The sequence below is a fragment of the Megascapheus bottae genome, chromosome Y (assembly GCF_031878675.1).
Source record: "Megascapheus bottae isolate mThoBot1 chromosome Y, mThoBot2.hap1, whole genome shotgun sequence".
NCBI classification, from domain to species: domain Eukaryota; kingdom Metazoa; phylum Chordata; class Mammalia; order Rodentia; family Geomyidae; genus Megascapheus; species Megascapheus bottae.
Window position 1 is genome coordinate 9,461,594 of NC_143548.1, and position 19,308 is coordinate 9,480,901.

General features: G+C 41.2%; 1 long non-coding RNA gene and 1 pseudogene across 1 annotated transcript; one reads left to right on the forward strand and one right to left on the reverse strand.

The window, feature by feature from the left end:
- Positions 1-1,989: 1,989 nt before the first annotated feature.
- LOC150040309 (uncharacterized) lies at positions 1,990-9,201 on the reverse strand. The gene is made up of 3 exons (XR_016534010.1): positions 9,117-9,201; positions 4,007-4,110; positions 1,990-2,041 (listed from the first exon to the last, which is right to left on the reverse strand). It is a non-coding gene; the product is annotated as an uncharacterized LOC150040309 (long non-coding RNA).
- LOC150040310 (pinin pseudogene) lies at positions 4,936-6,962 on the forward strand (annotated as a pseudogene).
- Positions 9,202-19,308: the final 10,107 nt, after the last annotated feature.

Consider the following 19,308-nt stretch of genomic DNA (forward strand, 5'->3'; position numbering starts at 1 on the left):
GCACAAGACCTGGGTTCGATTCCGTGGTACCACATACATAGATTAAAAACCCAGACGTGGTGCTGGGTCTGAAGTGGTAGACCTCTAGGCTTGGGAAAGTCCAAGGACAGTGCTCAGGCCCTGAGCTTCAGCCCAGAACTGGCAAAAACTTCAGAAAGAATTAGAGTAAATGTATTAAATAAATGTTAAGAAATGTTAAGATGTTGATGAGACTGCTGTGTCCATTAGTGGAAACTACCAACAAAATATATTTTTATTGTTTTTTTTTTTAAACGGGTGGAATTGTAGGGTCAGGAGTTTAGCCTAGTGGTAGAATGCTTGCCTAGCATGCACCAAGACCCAGGATCAATTCCACAGTACACAGAAAAGCACCAGAAATGGTACTGTGGCTCCAGTGCGCAGGCCCTGAGATTAAGCCAAAAGACTGGCAAAAACATAACAAACAAACAAAACAAAACACATGGGGGGTGGGTATGAGTTGTAGAGTTAAAAAATTCCGGGGGGATACTGATTTGAATATTTTGTTTTCAATGACAATTATAATTGGACAAATGATCAAAAGAAATAAAGGAATTGGGCATTAAAACCAAGAGGAGATAACATCTACAGACTATTCTACTGAGCAATAGCAAAACAAAACTACTACTTCTAGTAGTGATACTTTTTTACATAGGTGTATTGTTTTAAACTGGTGAAAATCAAATAATCAAATACACTTTTTTTGCCAGTCCTGGGCTTGAGCTCAGGGCCTGAGCACTGTCCTTGGACTTTCTCAAGGCTAGCACTCCACCACTTGAGCCTCAGCACCACTTCTGTTTTTTTCTATGTATGTGATACCAAGGAATCCAACCTAGGTCTTGGCATGCTAGGCAAGCAATCTACCAGTAGGCCAAGCTCCTGGCCTCAAATATACTTCTTAAGTTTGAAACTTATACAGGACTCTGCCATTTATTTTAGTAGACATTTTCAATTTATAGCAAACAGTTAATAGTTTGCATGCATGTCTCAATGTTCACGAAAACACTGTAACATTTTTATAATTTTACTGCTTTGTGTAGTCATGAACCATGTTCCCAGCCCCAAACTTGTGATTTCCTCAACTGTGTAAAGTTCCCAGATTTGGATTTCTAAACCCAGTAAATAATGAGCCTGAGCCAGTGAAATGCTCTCTGTGTATAGCAACAGTTACTCAGGAGATTGCAGGAAGAGGATCATTATACTCTACAAGTCAAAGCACACAGTGGACCACATTCTGAGATCCCTATTAAACCTAACGGTTTGTTCATATCCTAGGACTGACACCAAACAAAAAAATGGATAGAACATGATTTGGGCCTCTAGTGAAACAGAGTGTTTAAGGTGTGTATGTATTCAAAGATCAATAAAAATTCATTTTTAAAACACTGCAAAGAAAGAAGACAAAAAGCTCATGTAATAAAGAGAAAGTAGGGAAGTGAATATTATCAGCATAAATAGTATGTACAAATAGAAATGTCCCAATGAAACCTCTCACATATAATCAATATGCACTAATAACTTTAGAAAGCAGTAAGAAAGACCAACTTGTCTGTAAAATTAATGCACTCATTGAAAACATCACCATAAACTGCCATTTTCATTTTAGAGAAGGTAATTTAAAAAGCAGTAAAGACAACACATATGATAACAGCAATGGGAATATCAGCCAACACCAGTCTTTTATCACTGACTGATGCTTAACACAGAACTTTCAAATAAATGATGATATTTATCTAGACCTACTAGAGATTATTAACTGCATGTACTATTTAAAAGAAACAAAAAACATTTTCCCACAAAAACACGCGTGTCTCTATAGCCACTTTGGAAACCCTTGTGGATAAAAATAATCCTGTGTCTTCAAATTCAACTAGCTCTTAATAAATATCAGCATGAGGAGAAGGGACAGAGCCTGGAATTGATCACAGATGCTAATTCTGTTACTAAGTAATAAAGACACAGGACTTTTTACCTGATAGTCTTGCAGACCAACCGGTATAATGTCTGAGGCATTTATCCAAACCTGTAAAAGGCAATTTATTGCATATTACCACAAATAATAAATAGCAGTGTTAGATATACCAGTCATTATTATTCGTCTATTTTGGGCAAAGTACCCATGAACAACTGGAAGATGAAAAGGTGCTGCAGAAAGCCAACACAACCAGGACCACAAGTTCAAGTCCACCTTTGGTCATACAGCACTTTCCTGTTACAATGAGACATTGTCTTTCACACAGTATATAACTGCTTTAAAAAAGAATTAACCCACTAAAATTAGAGGTGTAGCTCATTGTGCAAACATAACTTTCCTCCTATGCACAATCCCTGGGCTCAAATCTCATCAGCAGAAAATAAAGGGGGAAGACATAATAAAGCAAAAAATGTACGGTGTCCTGACAGTCATACGTGAAGCCTCGCATGACATATGCCAAATTTACTTCAAGTTCTTGGCAGAAAAATTATTCTTTAACAAAAAATGAGACCAAGTACCACAACTGTTAGTGATGATAGTTTGTTATCCAAATAAACAAGAATTACCCATCGAAACCAAACCTCTACCGTCCATCTACAGAAATGTAGGTCCTGTCATTGGCAGAACAGTGTGTTGCAAAATGCTTACATTAACAATCCTTACCTCGACCTAAGGTCAGTGACTCGTGACTGCAATCCCAGCTACTTAGGAGGACTGCAGTTCAAAGCCAGCATGAGTAGGAAAGTCCATGATGCTTTTAGCTCCAATTTACCACCACAAAGCTAGAAACAGATCTGTCACTCAAGGGGTAGAATGCTAAGCCTTCAGCAAAGCCCTGGGTTCAAGTCCCAATACTGGCACCAAAATTAAATTAAAAATAAATAAATACATAATGGGGAGGAGGTTAATTCTGGTGAATCATGATGAATCAAGATTTGTGCCCATTCCAAAAAAAAAGATCCAGAAAACACTTTGGTCACTTTCAACATGTCATCACTCAACTAAGATTCAGTTAGCAAGTCTTCACCATACATGCTCCACCACCAATGGTAATAGTCTCATACACTATAATAAAGACTGCTTTTCTTTTAAAGCCACCCACACAGGCTTATTCTCCTATGGTACAGCAATACAAATAAAGTAAGATAGCTCGTACAAATAAATGCCAGTAAGTTGGAGAAGAAGGAACTCACAGACTCGAGTGTGTGTATCACATATGTATGTCAGATAGATGATTACATGAAAGGCATCTATCATGTGGCATATATATATATGTATATATATACACATATGTAGTCCACCTATGATATATAGGGCTGATATGCATATATGTATCACACACATATAAATATGCATCTCCTACACACAATGTAATTTATAAATCAGTCTAATGTTGTAATCTATTTTTTTTAATATATCCAATTCAGAATTGCCTAATACCACATACATTTCCCGGAACTGAAAAAATGAACACTGACTTCTTTAGTACACCCTGTAGTCTCTTTCCATCTGAAATAATTCCTACGTTTTTTATTCCTTACTACAACCAATACTTAATTCAATCGAGACCGCTTGTTTTATAGATTCATTTTATTTGTTTCCTCAGTGTTATATGCATAATGAATCTTTCTAGCCAATACAATAGAGGTGGGGAAAATGAGAGTGATCAAGGATCTTAGTTTACTTTCTATATCATAATTTTCCAGAGAATTTTGAGAGTTCCACAAAAAAATCTCTTCTTACTTTAAAAGAAATTACATTTGTGTTATTTTGTTGTTAATATGAAGGTGCTATAGAGAGAGGTTACTATTGTATAAGTCAGGTATTGAATACATTTCCCTTTTTGGACAATATCACCCCTTACTTAGCTTTTAAAACCAATTATTTTTATAGCAAACCCATATTACAGCACAACAAGGGGATGGGCCAGAGGACCTGAGTTCAAAGTCCAGTACTACCACCACCCTCAACAACAAAACAAATCCATGAAGTAAACAAAAATCCATACCGTACCTTTTTCCTCAACTTTCCTCTGATATGACATAGCCTCCTTACGCCATCAAAACACATTGCTTCTAATCGTCCATTTCCCAACATTTTGAGAACTTGTGCATACTCTGTAGTTGGGATATAATTCAACATTGGTCTGAGTTCAAGACCCAGGACCAGTGTAATACATATATATGTACATACATTTATACATACTAGTATCACTCTCTGCCAAATAAATCTCCCTTGCCTCAGAGAAAGCTAAAACAAATGGCTTCATTATTAGTAAGTCCTACGTTTACACTATCAACTAGTCTATAAGATAAAAACACTGTTCAGAGGTAAAATGTCAGATGTTGAGTTCAAGTATTCCTCAAACCATCCCAATGTTCTTAAGAAGGGTACTGTTAAGAATAGAAGCCATGGACATCTTGTGGGAAAAGAATAAAAGTGGGGTAGGAGGGGCTAGGTGTTTGGCCTAGGGGTCGAGTGCTTGCACACTCAAAGACCCGGGTTTGAGTCCTTGGTACTACATACATAGGAAAAACACAGAAAGTGGAGCAGTGGCTCCAGTGGTAGAGATTTAGCCTTGAGAAACCCCAAGTGCTCAGGGCTTTAGATCAAAGCTCTGAACTGGCAAAAATAAAAAGGAGAGTAGGAAAGGGAAATAAAATGTAAGAGAACCTACACAACACTCCATAGCAGAGTTAATCCAGAGAAAATCTGACACACGAAAAGGCTGTCTACACAGCGGTGAGATTCTTTTCTGATAGCTACTGAATATACATGTGCTCCAAACATTTCCAGCATGTGGCAACAAAAAAGAGAATTATGAAAGTTACTGTTAAGTTCCACATCTTATACAAATAAGAAATTCAAAGGCAAATATAGAAAGGCCTTTGGTGATAGAAAAGCATGTTTCATGTGATTGAAAAATGTGAACATTTCAGAAGATGGTGGTCACAGTGAGAACTTTGCAGGAACAGCTAGAAAAGGCCAAAGAGAGCCTAAACAACGTAGATGAAAACATCCCCAAGCTCACGGGGTGAGATCCAAATGACGTGAGACCCATGCAAGCCGAACAGCTGGCCCTTTCTGGAGGTAGAGGACGTGGTAGTTTATTGCTGAAGCGTGGATTCTCTGATAGTGGACGAGGACCCCTAGCCAAACAGAGAGACTTGAAGGGGCAGTCGGTAGGCTGGGTGGGGAGCATCGGACAGGAAGAGAATCATACCAAGAGAGCAACCCAGAGGAGGAGGATGTCAATAAGCTGGCACTACAGTCTTCAGCTGTAGCTACCTCCGAATAACACACACACAGAGACCGCCTTATCCAGGATCAAAATATGGATGTAAAGGGAAAGTAGAGGTATCGATGAATATTTGGCTTATTGTTGGGTACTCTTCAGAAATTTAAACAAGAATCTACTGTTACTACTGAAAGGCAAAACAGACGTCAGGAAATTGAACAAAAACTTGAAGTTCAGGCAGAAGAAGAGAGAAAGCAAGTTGAAAATGAGAGGAGAGAACTACTTGAAGAGAGACATGTAAAACAGACAGAATGGTGGCTTTTGGAAGGTTGGGCTTCTGCAGCTGCAAGAAGAATGCAATGAACATAATGCCAAGGTAATTAAGTATAGACAAACTAACACAGATCTCGATTTGTTCTATATTCCTGGAAGAATGTGTCCAGATACCTCACAGAGACAAATGAATGCGTTATTTGAAGTTAGACGCTTAAATCTGCAGAACAAATAGGCCTAGAAGGCACACCATGAAAGAAAAAGACCATCAGCTAGTGCACAATGAAGAACAAAAGTGGGAACAAGAAGAAGGTAATGTGGCGCAGCCAGAGGAAGAGTTGGAGGAGACAGGTAATCAGCACAAGGATGTAGAAATAAAGGAGGCAGAAGAGGCAAAGAAAGTAGGCATACTGCATAGTGATGCAGAGAAAGAACAGGAGGAGGAGGAGGAGCAAAAACAGGAAATGAAGGTTAAGTTGGAGGAGGAAACAGAGGCAAAGGAAAGTGACAAACAACAGGATAGTCAGCCTGAAGAAGTTATGGATGTGCTAGACGGTTGAGAATGTCCAAAATATAATTGCTGAGCAGAAAGTGATGGAAACTAATCAAGTTGAAAGCATAGAGCCTTCAGAAAATAAAACTAGCAAAGAATTGGAGCCAGTGATGGAATTTGAAGTTGAGCCAGATAAAGAATATAAGTCTCTTTCTCCTGCAAAAGACAATGTTAGGGTTATAGAAGTGGAGAAGAAATCTGAGGAAAAAGCATTTGAAAAAGAATCTGAATCCCAGCCTGAGCCTGTGGCTCAGCCTCATGCCCTCCCTCTAACCCAGGCGCAGTCTCAGCCCCATCAAGTTCATCAACCCCAGCCTCTTTCTCAGCCTGAGACTTTGACATTAGCTGTTTCAGGTTATTCAAGAACAAAAGAATCAACTACCTGAGAGGAAAGTGTTTGCTGTTGAGCCTGTAAAGCTCACTGTAAAGTTCCAGTAGTGGAACCAGTTTAACAGCGCACTCTACAGTACAAGCTGAAGCAACAGCAGTAGTAGCAGTTCTAGTAGCAGCTCAACCAGTAGCAGCAGCAGAAACACTTCTAGCAGTGGCAGCGTAGTAGTCAAAGCAGTTCTGGTAGTAGCTCCAGCACAAGTGGTAGTAGTAGCCAAGATAGGAGCAGCAGTACTACTAGTAGTAATGAGAGTAGAAGTCAAAGTAGGGGCCGGGGACACAATAGAGACAGAAAGCACGATAGGAGCATGGATCCGAAGCGAATGGATACGTCAGGATTAGAGAGAAGTCACAAATCTTCCAAAGGTGGTAGTGGCATAGGCACAAGAAGATTGAAGGATAAGAATTCCAGGTCTGACAGAAAGAGATCTATATCAGAGGGTAGTCGACCAGGCAAAAGATCTTCAAGAAGTGAGAGAGACCGAAAATCAGATGGGAAAGACAAAAGGTGTTAACGGAAGAAGCCAGGCTTTCCTAGCCTATTCTTTGCAGCAGAAGATTTCTTGAGTTAAAGGATTACCTTTCCTTGTATGGAGGATGCTGCCTTGAGAATTGCAGGTTGTAAAAAATCTTTTTGGAAAACACAGACTGTTTGTTTACCAGACATTCTTGTACTTTTTGCATAATTTTGTAAGAGTTATTTATCAAAATTATGCGATGTTCTGGAATATGTAAAAATAATAATAAAAAGATTAACATCTCTTGTCATCTTTTCTAAATATCCTATAGGCTTCAGTAAGAATCTGTATATCTTAATAGGTAAATCTATTAAGTCTGTTCCCTTCTAATTCTGTATCGTACATTACTTTTTAGGAATAAATGTTCATTTCATTACTTTGAGATGCCTTTTTGACCCTTGTATAATCATTTTCAGTTTTTACCACTAGATACTGAATAGGCTTAGGATGTTTCTGGAGACTTCCTCACTTACTTGGCTTTAGCTCTCAGGTCTTTGCAGCTTTATAATCATTTACTATTTTCTGATCTCCCTTGTTCATCTAAGCATTTTCCTATTTTGGTTGTCATTTTCCTGATGATGGGAGCATCGTACTTCTGTCTTTGATGTTACCTCTGTGCTAACAGTATATGCAATCTGTTAAACTAATGGTCACTTCTTTCTAAGAAATCTTCTAAACTTGGATTTTGAATTTGTGGTCTTGTCTTAACATTTCTGTTGGCTCTAAATGAAACATGCCAATATGTGTTTTAGAGAAGTTTTGTTCAAGGAACCACTGTATGGAAGGCTTGACTATGTAAGTAAGCAAAATAACACGCAAGCATACCAAGTGATAACTTTGGAGTTTTATAAATCTGTATGGAGTATTTGTTGCCATTACAATACATGTGCAAATAAATGTGGCTTAAGTCTTGTGTGACTTCTTAGAATTAGTACTTGTGTTTTGATATGGGCATACATTGCAAAATGGCCTGTTTTTAGTTCATAAGAACACTATAGCTTTGTATATTCAAGTTAATGGTTTCCAGACTTAGTTTTTTTGTTCTCCGTGCAACTTGTATAAGTGGGAGTATGTTAAACCAACTCTTAAAACCTCTTTCAGAAACAGAAGAGGCAATCCAAACTTTCATATGGAGTAATAAAAGACCCCGTATAGCAAAAATGCTTCTTAGCAGAAAGAACAGTGCAGGAGGAATTTGCATACCAAACTTTACACTCTGTACCGAAGTTTTATATAAAATTTCTGGATGAATACTGAAAAAATACAAAATGTAAATCTGGACAACTGATCAGAAATTGGGATTAATATCTGTTTCATGCCTGGTGTGGTAAGAATTTCCCCATAAACAAGCCAGCAAAGAGACGGACATTAGTTGGACCAGAGAATGGTGAAGTGTCAGCGAGCCTCTCTTCCATCTCAAGAAAAATGGGTACTTCTCCTTACGACCCAGTTTCACAGGAGTCAATAAGAAGAAGGAGGAAGGAGCCTTGACAACAATAACAATAGTAATATAATGACAATGATAGTAATAATAAGAGAAAAACAACAAACGAGAGAGAAAAAATTACAGAAAGATTCTACCTTACTGAAAGTAAAGGGCTAGGGATATGGCTCCCAGTTGTACAGTGCCTCTCATCAAGCACAGTCACTCAATTCAGATCTCATCTACATTCGGTTTGTAAACAGTTTCATACTGGGCTGCAGTAGGAATTTGTCCATAAATCAGCTGCCAAAGAGGTGGATATCAGCAGGATCACAGATGTGAAGTTTTGAGTCCAGCCTGGACAAAAAATTTAGCAAGCCCTTTCCAGCTCAAGACAAACAGGTGCCTCTCCATTACACAGAAGGCAATAAGGAGGAGGAGCACGTGATAATCATGGTGCTGCTGCAGATGATACAAATTAAACAAAAATACAGTAAGATTCCTTCCATCTCAAGAAAATACACTGTGTTGCTACTCCTTATGACCCTACTACCCAGGAAGTAGAGGATCACTAATGAAAAGATTCCCACCCGCCTGAACAAAGGACTATCACACAGTTTAAATGTCACTACTCCAAGTTTGCTATGTTTTAAAGAAGATCCTTTGAGGCTAAACATCTACAAAGGTATCATTAATAAGAGAAGCCTAACTCTAAAAGACTTACTTACCTTGTCCAGCCTCTTTAAAGACCAACTCTCTTTTCTGAGATTCATTCTCATTCTTACCTCTGCGCCTGTTTTTACCTCCTTTACCAGATTATAAAAGTAAATGAGAGAATTAACGGTCGCACTTTATCTACTTTTTAAGCATCGTTACAAGTACTCCGGATGGCTGTACATACAGAGAGGAAAAGAGAAGGGATGTGGCACGGGTATACAATGGCTCCGGTGTAATTTATCCTTTTCTGTGATTGGGAGTTCCAGGAGTTCCTTTTATTGCATGCATGTTTTTAGTGTACCTTAAATAAAAACCTAATTTGTGATCTGCCCACTGGTTTGGAAACAGCAGAGTGGCAATGGCATGCCTTTGGGATACTGCACTGAACCAGGACGCATAGGACTGGGGGCCTTATTTGGAAGTGGTGGAACACGGCACGTCTTAACAGGTCTAGGGAGAAATGAAGTGGCATTTCTGCAGCCAGCTGTCAAACACCAAGAGCGTACACAGCTCTGGGCTCAAGAGCATGAACATGGAAGACTTGTTCAGGGTTATGAAGGATGGATCTGTCCCGTTAAAAATAAACACACACAGAAAAAATCACCCTTTTTGGTATTTAAATGCTCACGAAACGATCGGGATAATTCACAGGACCGCACGCGTTAGGTCTGTCTACAAGAGGAAGTTCAGTCGATGCCCACGTGTTGGCAGTGCTTAAATCGAATCTGTGGCGTTTCGGTGGAGAAAACAAAGGACCCTGCTGGTCTTTAGTCGCACACTATCCAGTGCTGGGAAAGGCAGGAAAAACCTGGCTAAGTATGCCACAGTGCTCCGAATGTGAAAATCTTACTGTACTGTATGAAGGGCTGACCTCAGAAAACTTTGCTAGAGATAAACCCACACAGGATGGGTGTCGGGCGAGGGTGGGTCAAGGCCCCACCCAGGGCTCGGCTGGAAGTTTCCTGCCATATTGCTAACCATCTATGCGTCTGAGGCACAGACGCCAAGCAGGCCTTCAGGTTGAGAACGACTTCCAGAGAGTTCCCGGAAGGCCCGGCGCCCCACGGGCCAGGCCCGGGCGGCTCCCAGCGGGCCTGAGGTGCAGTCCGCCCTCAGTCGGAGGCAAAATCCTGCATTCTTGCCCAGGAGACCTACACAGGAGGACGCCGGCTGCACCCAAACGACCACACTCGGAAATGGGCCAATCGTCCCGGGGCCTCCGCCCAAGCCCAGTCAGAAGCAGCAGTCAAGCCGGAAGGAGAACTGGCTGTCTCGGGCCTAAGGAGGTTCAAGGCCCGCACACGAGACGGACGAGCCGGCCCGGAACTAGCCGCATGGTGGGTGGGGGAGAGTGGAAGCGCTCTCGGCAGGTGGCCACGAGCTCCCAACACGAACACCGGTTCCTGGAACTGTGTGGTGGGCTGGTGGGCGGCAAGCTTAAGAGACACGGGAGCAACAGTGGCAGTTGGCCTGGCTTCCGCTGCCTGGGGGTCATGACCCTGCTCCTGCGCATGCGCAACTCAGTCCTCATGCCAGGCCAGGTTCACAAGGCCCCGCCCCTCCCCAGCCCACCTTTCCCACCCCCTTGCCCACGACCTCCAGTGCCCATTCCCGCCCCGCCCCCTCTCCGGCCTCCACAGCCAATCCTGCTCCAGCTCTTCCCTCCCGGGACTCCTCCAAGTTTATCCGCTCCGCACCAGGATTTCCACCTTTGCTGCCTTCTACCAGCCCCACAGGGGAGGGAAGGGCCCCGGGCTCCCCTGTCAGCCCCTCCCTTCCCAAGGTGGCTCCCGGGTTCCTCCTCTCCTCCCCTCCCTTCCCAGGATAACACACAGCCCTCTCCTTCCCCTTCCCCTGCTCACTTACCCATCCAAGCTGGCTCAGAACTTGCACCTCTCCTCCCCTCCCTTCCCACGGTGGTTTCCAGCTTTCTTCTCTTCTCCCGTCGTCCTTCCCCGGGTGGCCCCTAGCCTCCCCTGCCCTCCCCACCCAAGGTGGCTCTGAGCTTCCACTTCCTCTCCCCTCCCTTCCCCCTGTGCCTCCCAGCGCCTCCCCTTCTCCACCCTTCTTCTACCGTCCCAAGATGGGGCCGACTTCCCGCTTCCCCAACCCACTCTTTCTCCCGCTGCCAACCCTGAAGGCATTCCGCTTGCACGCTGTGCCTGTGGGGCCTACATCCAAGCCTCCCTCCCTTTCAGAGTCCTGTGGTCACTTAGGTCCTCTTCTTCCCTTCCGGCCTGAGCCCTCCATCTCAGGCGAAGCTGAATGATCAGACTTGCAGCAGACAAGACCCTGGGGTGCGAACCCTATAGCCTCATGGGAACTAGGACTGGGTGCAAGAAGGACGAGGGTACACAGACAGCGTTCCTGTGACCATTGAGGTCAGACGGAAACTGATGGTTTTGTTACTGCTTTTCCTCACACGGACTAAACACATGGGATACTGCTTGGCTTTCCGAGTAATTCTGCAGGGTGAAGTAATAGTGCAGGATAAAGGAGGATAGAGGCCTGCTTGTCCAAAGGTGGTCAGGAAAGAACCCTAGAAGGTATTTCTGAAACCCTGCACAGTTCAGCCAACAGAGAAGAAACAGAGCTGTCTGGCAACCTGTTTTGGCCAAGCACAGGAGCCCGTCCTGCAGAAAGCAGGTACTTACACAAACTTCCTGCAAATGACCAGGAATGTTACATTTCAAGGGGTCCCTCAGATTCTGCTGCTATGCCTTGCCCAGCCTGATTTCCTCCTTCCCAGAAGGGAAGGCAATCCTTTGCAAGAGTGGTTTCTAGCTCCACTGTTTCAGATCTTTCTCAAAATTGTCAAAGGAATGCCAGTCTTTCAAATTCTCCTAGCTTTTGGGGCTGCACACTTTGGATCCCTCTCCTTGAGTATTTGCTTTTAAAAATAGTAATGTATCAGTCTCTTTAAAGTGTGTTCTTGGTATCAATGACTGCTTTATATTTTAAAGGACCTTACCAAAAATACCTCTCTTTTGTTGTTCATTACTTGCTTTTTTATACATTTAAATTACTCAACTAGTTTCTCTTACCTTGATTGTTACCTTTTATTTCCAGGAATGCAATTCGAAGAGTGCTTACCAGCAGAGCCACGTCCTCGGCTACAATTTGCTTTATATAAATCAAGGGACTTTGGTCTGTGTTTTCCTAGGAGATCCTGGAGCTTTGCTGACCTAAAGTTTAATACTGCCTATTCACACTCCGTCTTACTTTATGCTATTTATCACAAATTCTTAAAATGTCTGATTGCCTTTTTCCCATACATTGTCCAACTTCTGGTATAGGCATGTAGTCTTGCAACAGCCCTCAAAACTTTGCTTGATTCATTTGGACTGCTAAGCACAGTGTGAGCTCTTTTTCACTTGGGAAGATTAATGGAACTTCTCCCTTGCCATTTGCTTCAAGGGGGGCATGTTTTTTCACAATATTAAGAGCAGGGAAACAATTGACCACACAACAAGTTGACAATAATTAACTGTAAATATCTAATAAAATTAATTACTAACAATAATTAAGGACTGTGCTTGCCTTTGGAACAGCCGAATTGTGCAATTTGTCCTCCCCCACACCATTGACTAAAACCACGAGAAAGGAGTGCTTTCTGTATCATTTTATTTTGTTTCTGCAGGGTTGTGGGGCTTATTTATTGCTGGCATTGGATTGTTTTGTTGCATGTGCATGCTCGTTCTCTTAAGAGAAAATCTTCAGCAGAGCTCTTAAGGTTCCTTTCTCTTTTTATTCTCTGGTGATGTGTCCTGGACTCCAGCTGATACATACAATATCTGAATGCTTAGACTCAGGCCTTGTACTCAGCTTTCAAGTCCTTTTTTTTTTCTGCCCCGCAACGATAATCAGAATGTAGTAGAGAACTCATTCCAGTTGTTAATATTCTTGCAGGACTGCTTGTCACTTGCTTGTTTTTAAACTAGCATCATTTGTTTAGTGTCTTAGTTTTGCTCAGAAAGAAAGATACATGTGACCAAATGGAGAAGTTCTGAATCAAGCTTCTTCCTGTTTGAAGTAAACTATGAATTTATTTTATTGTCACAGTATGTCTTTTTGGTGTTTTGGGGTTTTTTTCACAGTCCTGAGACCTATCCTTGAGCTTTCTTCAGGATAGCACTCTACCACTTGAGCCACAGCATCACTTCTGGTTTTTTCTGTCTATGTGGTACAAAGGAATCGAACCCAGAGATTCATACACCTTAGATAAGCACCCTACCATGAGGCCAGACTCCCAGCTCACAGTATGGTGTTATGTGAGCTTATGTAGGGATTTAAATGTTGGGATTAGGGTTGGGATTAGACTGGGAATTCTGGGGACTGGACCCCACTAGGATAGGTGTTAAAGGGGTTTGAAGGAACAGATCTTGATAAAAGATATGAGTTTATGTCTTTAAAAGCTGTGTTGGAAATGAAACAAGTGACGGATCTCAGAAGTTTGTTGTCCTTGATACAGGCTAGCAGCAGGCAGACTTTCAAATGTCTGTGTTTTGCACTGAAATGTGGCATTTCTCTGGAGTCACTACAGTTCATATCTTCCATTTGCTCAGTCTCAGTAGCTGATCCTTGGGAGCAAAATTAGATCTTATTCTTCTGGCCAAAGGAATATACCTTGCTCACAATTCTAGCAGGTTATACAAGTGAATTAGAAAGGTAAGGAGCTTGAGAAATAGAAGGTGCTCCATTTAACAGAGTGGGTCCCTATTAAGGTCCATGCAAAAATGAGATGGATGGTTTGTTTTTCTTTTCTGGGATACAAGACCTCACTGCATATACCCAGCTGTGCTTAAACTCCAGAATCCTTATTGACTATAAGTGTGGGAGATGATTTCTGATGTCTGAGCAGAGTTTAGGCCAAAGGGCTGCAGTGTCTGAGCTAGGACCATCTGAGTTTTAATTCTCATTTTGATTTTGGAGGTTAGGAAGGATAATATATGAGTTGACAGGTTACTCTCCATATTATTTTTATTGATATGTTTGTTTAATTATCTAAGGACCCTGCCATTTTAATGTCTGTGGTACCTCCAGCTCACTTCTCTGTGAAGGCATCATCATTCAAGTCAAGGTATCTCAGGAGATAAAGTCTTTTGAGTTTAAGGGACTGGAGATGATGGAACAGGGTGTGAGGACAGGAAATTAGGCTGGTATTTCAGGCATTTCTTTTTTTGTTTACATGTAACATCTGTCTGGATACCTCACTTTCCACAGAAGTCCATAGAAGCCTCACTGGCAGATCCAGACTTTGTGGTAACCGACTTTGCTAAGTGTTCTCGCCCTGCTCAACGGAACATTGGCTTCCAGGCTGTCCATCAGTTCTGTGCTCAACACAGCAGGGCACCTCGGCCCCACAATGAGGTAGGCGGGTGGGTAGGAGAGCCATTCAGGCTCCCTGGCTTGAAGCTCTGTCATGCTTGTGCTTCCCTCTGCTCTTCCTCCCTACTGCGACTGCCATGGTAATATGAGGGGGTCTCTGTTGGTCTTCCTGACCCACCAGGAGGATGCAGCAGAACTGGTGGCCCTAGCACAAGCTGTGAATGTTCAAGCTGCACTGGCAAACCATTAGGGAAATCTGGATGAAATTGCCCTATGTAGCCATTTGGGACTTGGCAGAAATATTTACTGACATATGAAGGACGTAGTTAATCTCTTCTGACCTCTGGCAACCCTTTCTTTCTAGGGGTTGGTCCTGCTTCTTGTGTGTTTATTGCACCCTAGTTACATCTCTCTTCCATTTTCTGCACATGGAGGAAAAGACCAATACATCCCCTTAATTTCTCCCTAATGTATCCCTCTCTGGTGACCACGAGTTACCATGATTGGTCTAGGCTATAATGAGGATGAACAAGTCACAATAAGCAGACACGGCATCATTGAGAAGTCCAGATTGAAGCCGGGAGTTTCTCTACCATCCCACGATGTTACAATGAGTGAGTACAGGATGGAGTTCTCACTATTGTCATGTCTTTCTCTTGTTTCTGATCATTACCTTTCTTTTTTAGTTTGTTTAGTTTTTAGTTTCCGCTCTTGCCACATTTCTTTTTCTCAGCCTTTCAGTTCTTTTATTGAACAGTCTTATTATAATCTTCTATTTTACAATCTTTCCTTTCTTCCCCTTTTATTTCCATTTTTGTGTCTTTTCTTTTTCTTTTTCCTTTGCCTTTTGTCTTTTTTGCTGCTATTGGATGTTACTCTCTCATCTAGCTGCACTTTACCACCTGTATTGTACCTGAAGGCTTAAGTATAATTTGTCTGAAACCACTGCAAATGTGAGAACATGAGGCAATGTTGCAAGTATGAGGAGTCTTCTCTAAAAATCAGTGTTACATTGCTTGCGTAGTAGCTGTCATAATTTTTACGTTGTTTTAAATTGTAATCTGTAACTGTAGAACCTAGAATTAGGTTGTGGTCTCTAAGACTATGTAGTGCAATAGCTATTAATACGCTGTAGTGCTAGGCACAGTGGTTCACATCTGGGAAATAGAGCAAGGAAGATTGAGTCAAAAAGTGAGACCCTGGAAGGTACTTGGGACCAGACAGAAGAACTTTCCAAACAAGAGAGAAGGCCCACCCATTCATCACACCCTAGAATGGTGGGCACAGTGCTTGGATTGTACAGAAAACACAATTGGTACCAGCCAACAGACACCCTCAGGGTGACTCAGGAATCCAGTGGAACACCAGCTCCATCCTCGTGAGTAACCTAAATTCCCCAGACAAGAGCTCCCACCATGTAGTAGAGGAGTGAACTCAAGGGGCGCGCTGGCCCATATGCCCTTCCTAGATTTTCCAAGGCCTGGGAAAACCCATGTTCGCAGCCCCTCGCTAAAGTAACTACAGATCTCAACTCCCCATTTTCCCTTGCCATCAGGCCCAATGGCACAGTCCAAACTGGGGAATGCAGACCAGTACAGGAGAATGTGCTTACCCTGCCGAGAATCCACCCACTTGCTCAGCAACAGCAAGCCACCCGAGCATCACAATGAAATCAGAGGCTCCATTAAGAGATTGGATACTGGACACAGGGGACACTCAAGATCAAGACCCTCCCAATAAACTGAAGAATTCCTTTTTTCTAATTACAGTTCTCAATTTTTACTACGTTCCCATTAATTTTATTTCAATTTTTTGTCCATTTTTTTTCCTTTAATACTTCATCCCCATTCAGGTCAATCCGAGAAAAATACCCAAAAGTAACTACTAGACTTTTTCCATTATTCAAACTATTATTTTGAATCCCCAGTCCCATATATTTTAATCTTTATTTTTTTATTTTTATTCATTCTTTTTTATTGTAATTAGTAAAATGGTTACATGATATTTGCCAGATAGAAGGTGCATTAATTCACATACATTGATACCCTTTCACATGTCTTGGTACCCATTTCCCTCGCCCCCCACACCTCCCACCTGTCTTGGTTTTCCCCCCTTCCGTATCAAATTTCAAATATCCAAATACAAATAAATTCAATATATCAGAAAACAAAGTGAGATATTATACCAATATGAGATAACCAAGGGACAGCAAAGGAGATGAGAGACAACATAGTACATTAAGGACAACAATCATTCATTATATGGCTTTTGTTTCAATATGTGGAGGTCCTTTCAATTAGCTTCACATTATCTGGCCTTATGTCTCAAGATTTTGCTCTATTGCAGATCCCTGCAAGTAGAGCCCAAGGTTTCTACTGATTATGACAAATGAGGGAAACTATTGAGCGTAAGTTCCTTTGAGTCTGGCTTACTTCACTTAATATGATTTTTTCTAAGTCTTTCTATTTCCTAACAAATGGGGCGATGTCATTCTTTCTGACAGCAGCATAGAATTCCATTGTGTACAAATACCACAACTTGTTGATCCACTCATCAACTGAGGGACATCTAGGTTGGTTCCATATCTTTGCTATGGTGAATAGTGCTGCAATGAACATTGTTGTGCTAATGGATTTAGTATGTCCTTGTTTCTGGATGGTTGGGTAAATGCCAAGTAGTGGAATTGCTGGGTCATAGGGGAGTTCTATGTTTAGCCTTGTGAGGTTTTTATTCATTCTTTTTGCCAGTCGTGGGCTTCAGCTCAGGGTCTGAGCACTGTCCTTGGACTTTCTCAAGACTAGAGCTCTACCACTTGAGCCTCAGCACCACTTCCAGCTTTTTCTATATATGTGGTATCAAGGAATCGAACCCAGTCTTCATGCATGCTAGGCAAGCACTTTATCCACTAGGCCATTCTCCCAGCCCCCTCTTTATGTTTTTAATGTCTTTTAATCTTAGTGATTTTACATTTAAGATTACTTCTTTTATTTGCATAATTTTTAAGGTTTTATTATTGATTTCTGTATATTTTTCTTTTTATTATTGTTCATTTTTTCCTTTAACTGATTTAAGGTTTGATTTATCTTCCCTCTAATATTTTCCTTCCCTGAGTTCCTCCTCTCTCTTCTTCTCTTACTTTTCATTACGCTTTTTTCTGGCCCTTATTCTAATTCCTTAGCTTGTTGATTTACAATTATTTGTTGTTGACACAGACTGTACCTTTCTGTCTAGACTGACTCAATACCACAAGGATCAGGTTGGTTTTTGACTTAAAACTCTGGTGGCATTGGATCTGTTTTGAAATTGACCAAAAGAGGGGGGGGGGTGTGAAAATACAAGTCTAAGATTGCAACCTTGTAAAGTTTGTGTGACTATAGAGCTCTGGGTTGGTTCTTATCTTAAAATTATTATCTGGTGTAGTTTTAGTCTGCTCTCACTTCCAAATGGGAAGAAGAAGACATAGGAACTCAAGAAAAAGGGCAAGTCAAGGAATCCCATCTCCCGCTCAAAATGAATAGGCAACAGATGATAATCCTAGAGGTTTGAACCCTCAAAATGAATGGAAAGATGGAAAACATGAATAAGACCATATGTGAGGAATTCCAAAATGGTACAGAATTTGAGAGTGGTCAGACCCAAATAAACCAGATAAAGAAGTCCATGCAAGGCATAAAACAAAAAATGCAAACCATCAAAAAATGACTAACTACGAGGAAGGGAGATTTAAAACAAACGAGAAAGTATTGAAAGCAGGGTAGGTGATGCAGAAGAGGCACTATCCAGAAAGGAAGGTTATGTAAATAGAAGTTATGTAAATATATATGTCTATATTATATAAAGACCAGAAAATTATTCAAAACAAGTCCAAGAAAAATGACAGAACCCTTTGGTAGCTCCAAGGTACAATTGGGAAGCCTAATCAATATTGAGAAAAGCCTGGAAAAGGAAGAAAATGGAGTTGTATATACATTAAAGAGAATCATCACTAACAATTTTCCAAATACCCAAAAGGACAGACCCATCTAGATATAAGAAAGTTTTAGAACCCCAAACATCAGAACCAAGCATCCCTTCACTACATTCTGATCCATATAGAATCAATAGAGACTAAGGAATCCTGAAAAGCACACTATAAAGGCAAATCAATCAATATAACCACAAATTCCCTATGCTGTTTGAAATAAACAAATGAAGGTATATACAATATGCCAGGTAACAAAGTCAGATACTGTTAACAATATGAGGTTAGCCAAAGGGCAACAAAAAAGAAGAGAACACAAGCGGGGCAAACATGTTTGGGAGGGACTTGGGGAGAGAAATGGGGACAAAAACATGAGCGAAGCTATCCATGTGTGAGAAGTAATGCATATGCTATCTGGTGAATATAGCTGTAACCCTTCTATACATTACAATTAAAGAATACCACAGATTCCCCAGCAGGGATCATGCAAGCAAAACTAGCCTGAAATAATGAATGTCAGGGCCTAAAAATACATAACTACCAAACAAGAATAGTGTGACCAGTCAGCTTTCTCAGCTATGGGAAAAATAAAAATTTTCCACACCAAAGAAAAATTGAAACAGTATATTTTGACCACACCAGCATTATAGAAAATACTCAAAGATGTTCTACACAATGAAAACCAACAGGAATAAGCAACTTTCAATTCTAACCTTCAACATAGACACAAATGAAAGGCTATAGGAAAACATAGCACACAAATGGCCCCCCATGGCTAGAGTCGTCATGCTGCTATGAAATAAAGACTTCAAACTAATATTAGTGAGAAGAGACAAAGAAGGATATTACATATTAATAAAGGGATCTCCCCTTCAGGAGGATATAACCATTCTAAATATCTACACACATAATTT